This window comes from Giraffa tippelskirchi, chromosome Y, assembly GCF_054371585.1.
Source record: "Giraffa tippelskirchi isolate mGirTip1 chromosome Y, T2T-mGirTip1v1.2.pri, whole genome shotgun sequence".
In the NCBI taxonomy this organism is placed as follows: Eukaryota; Metazoa; Chordata; class Mammalia; order Artiodactyla; family Giraffidae; genus Giraffa; species Giraffa tippelskirchi.
This window is the reverse complement of record NC_137290.1, coordinates 21,922,084-21,925,798: the sequence shown is the minus strand read 5'-3', so window position 1 is coordinate 21,925,798 and position 3,715 is coordinate 21,922,084. Positions and strand designations below refer to the sequence as shown.

The 3,715-nt window shown below is 50.2% G+C and overlaps 1 pseudogene; it reads left to right on the top strand.

The window, feature by feature from the left end:
- Positions 1-403: 403 nt before the first annotated feature.
- Positions 404-2,649, top strand: LOC145537731 (testis-specific Y-encoded protein 3-like; annotated as a pseudogene).
- Positions 2,650-3,715: the final 1,066 nt, after the last annotated feature.

Here is a 3,715-nt window from a genome sequence, read left to right as displayed (position 1 = left end):
CCTCAGAGGATGGCTGCATTCCTGACACTGCTCAAGCCTAAGGCACACGGTTAGGGACGGACTCTGAAGGCGGTGAACTTTGGTGAGGTCAGTGGTAACAGCGCCTCCCCCGCCGCCCCCCACCCCCCACCAAACCCACGCTCTGCCCGTGGCTTGCCGTTTAGATCCAAGGTGAGCACCTGTGTCCCTGACGTACCCACGAACCTTGTGTCACCTGTGTGAACCCCTGAGCACACAGAGTCGCCCGCTTCCCCAGTGGCAATTTCAAGCTTGACGGTGACTGCAGTGTCACCTTCAGATTCCTTGCCTTCGACTCCAGCTGGCCTGGCTCGCCCAGTCGCTGGTCTGGTACATCTACACTGTTGGTCAGGCAAACGGCTTGTGTGGACTGGCGCACTGTGCAATGAGCCAAGTTGGGCCCCTGCGTGCCCAGAATTCCAAGGGGTGTGTCCCGTGAGCGAACGCCTTTTGACTCCATTTGATTGGTTCTGTGATGAGGTCTGGGGGTCAGGGTATAGAATTCAGCTCCTTCCCGCCAGCATATTACCTGTGCGTGGTGGCACACGGTTCTGCACATGCCTGTCTCCCTTTCCCTGCTCATTGACGGTGGGCAAGTAACCAGTTGGTTGTGCCACGTAGACTGCGGCCGGTGGGCGGGCTTTACCAGGCGCCGGCTGTGGTCTCACGTCCAGCTTCTTCGTGGCTCTGGGCTACGGCCAGAACACCACGGAGAGTGGAGACGGGGCCAGAGGAAGGCGGCAGCACCCCGGGATCCTGGGTCTAAATTGTGAGCCTGGGTCTTCACGAGGCAGGGACCCTGGGTCCTACCAGTATGGTGGGGGCGGCAGAGGCTATGCAGGCTCCAGGTGGTGCACCAGGCGAGGAGGCCACCCTCTTCTGGGTGGAGGCGGTAGAGGAAGGTGTGGCCCGGGAGGAGGGAGAGTTGACGGGATTCACGCAGGAGTGCCAGCTGCTGGTGTTGGACGTCATGGAGGAGGTGGAGTTGGTGGCCTACGAGGAGCAGGAACAGGTGTCCTCACAGGAGCAGGGCCAGGAACATCCAAGCCCCAGAGCCCCCAGGGACAAGCCCACACTGGAGGTCCTGACGGCCCTGCAGGTGGAGCTGGATTCCGTGAATAAGAAAGCCCAAAGGGCCCACGCTCGCCTGAAACACAACTGCCAGAGGCGGAAGCTGAGTCTAGAATACAGAAGTGCCATCATCCAGGGAATCCATGGATTCTGGATCGAAGTTGTATCCCTTGGTGTGGTGCTTGTGGATTTTTTTTTTTAACCTGGGTAATTGCAGAAGCAGTTTGGAGATCTGGCAGTTCTGGTACAAAATGTATTTTTTGGATGCTGTGTATTGGTTACCGTTCTGTGTATCTGTTCCCGATATTAGGTGTGATGTCCTTGCTGTTCTGGTTAGCACAAATTGCTACTTGGGCTTTACTTGCAGAGGTCCCAATCAGAATCGTCATTAGCACCAGGGACTCTTCAGAGAAAAGGCTTATCTGGGATCCAGGTCTTCTCTGAAAAGCTGAATGAATTTGGGGGTGAGGTTCGGATGTGTAAATGCTCATGCTGTTTGTACGTAGGAGTGCCTGTTTTCCAGAAGTAAGCTAAGTTTTAGGAGGCTTAGATGGAGCTTAGGGCCTTTCCTGTTAGGAACAGAACCTCCTCTGGTAGTGCATTCATAGGTACAGCCTTGGGGCTTGTCATGCCTTCATACAGTCTGTGTTAACAGAAATGTGACGAGTTAACTCGTCGCAAGTTGAAGTCAGATAGTGCCATTCTACTCTTTAGGCACTATCTGACTAGATTTGTCCTTCCAGCACTTTTTTCCTCTAGCATCTAGAGGCTCCTTGACCTAAAGCAGTTTATGAACCACCCCCAAATGTCAGCTATGATGGCTGACCAAGATGAAGACATGCTTCACTTCATGACCAACTTGAAGGTCAAGCAGGGGACACTGATAATTGTGGAGGGAAGGTGACTGGGGAGGGGAGAGGACATGATTTACCCCTGAAAACAGGAAAGGACAGCTCTTCTCTAAAGAGTTTTCACACACACCCACCCTTACCCCACTCCCCACACTTTGTCCTGGCAGGTGGAAGAACTCAGGCATCCCACTCATCACTGCAACATCACATTGTTCTTCTGGAAGAATAGGTATTTCCAGAATGAAGTGATTGTTAAGGACTATCTCATTAATGTCACTGGTAAGAGGCAGCTCCTTGGATTTGGGGAGTGGGGGCAGAAAAGTGTAGGTTGAATTGGAAAGTGATTTAGGTCTTTCTTCCATACTCCTTTTCCTGCAGGATATCGAGCATCTCATTCCACCCTAATTCACTGGAACCAGGGAATTGTACATAAGGCATACAGCCGCAGGCACCATGACAGCAGCGTTAACTTCTTCAACTGGTTCTTTGGCCACAATTTCATAGGATCTGACCGGATTGCTGAGGTAGGGTCCCACGCGGCCACTGGGCCAGAACTGGTGATGTATGTTGGGGTTCTTGGCGGTGTACGGAAGGGCTCAGGGTCTGGCCAGTGTTGTGCTGACCACGCTCATTGCCCTGACAGATCATCCTAAAGGATCTGTGGCCCAATCCCATGCGGTACTATATGAGGAGGAAGGATCTGTCATGAGAGGTACTGGGAGGACGAGAGGTGAGGAGCCCAGGGATCGGGCACTGGCATAAGTGTTTTCCAGAAACTTGGGTCATTTATTTCACTTGTCGAGAAAGTGAGACTCCGTGGAATGCAGAGTAACACCAAAGAACGAGGGAATTTGCAAGAGACAGCAGGAGTAGACAACTGTAGTGAAAAACAGGTTCTAAGTAGAGAAGCTTGAGGTAGATGAAGTGTCCTGGTCAGGGCAATGTCACTCCAATTTATATCTGAATCAGCTGCACATCTCTGAACTGGCATTCCATGGCCAACAAGGCTACCCTCAGGCTCCTCTTAAATTGGGGCCCACCTACTATTGAAGTCTCCTTTCTACAAAGGTCTGTGAGCCTCCTTTCCACGAGGCTGTTCCCCACTGACCATCATTTGATTCCATTTTGATCATCACACTTGTTTCTGGTTTTGTTTTCTTTTACATCTTTTTCACATGCCACTCTCATTCTGAGAATACTGACCACTGTGCAGGATTATGGAGAATAGTCTTTTAACTTATTTATCTTACCTGGAGGATGATTACTTTACAAAACCATGACAATTTTTGCTATACATTGGCCAACATGAATCACCCATAGATATACACGTGTCCCCCCAAATGCTGAACCCACCACCCACCGCTCTCCCCTACCTGTCTTTCTGGGTTGTCCCACAACATGACTTTGGTTGCCTTGCTTCACGCATCAAATTTGCACTGGTCATCTATTTTGCATAAGGTAATGTAAATGTTTCAGGGCTAATTTCTCAAATTGACCCAGCCTCATGTTCCACCACGGAGTCCAAAGTCTGTTCTTTATATGTCTGTGTCTTATTTGCTGTCCTGCATGTTGGATGTCCAGTAACACCTACGTGGTCCTAAACTCCATATATTTGTGTTAACATGCAGTATCTGTTTTTTCTATTTCTGACTTACTTCACTCTGTTTAATAGGCTCCATATTCATTCCAACTCATTAGGACTGAGTTCAATGCATTTCTTTTAAGAGCTGAGTAACATACCATTGTGTATATATACCCCAACTCCCTTAACCCTT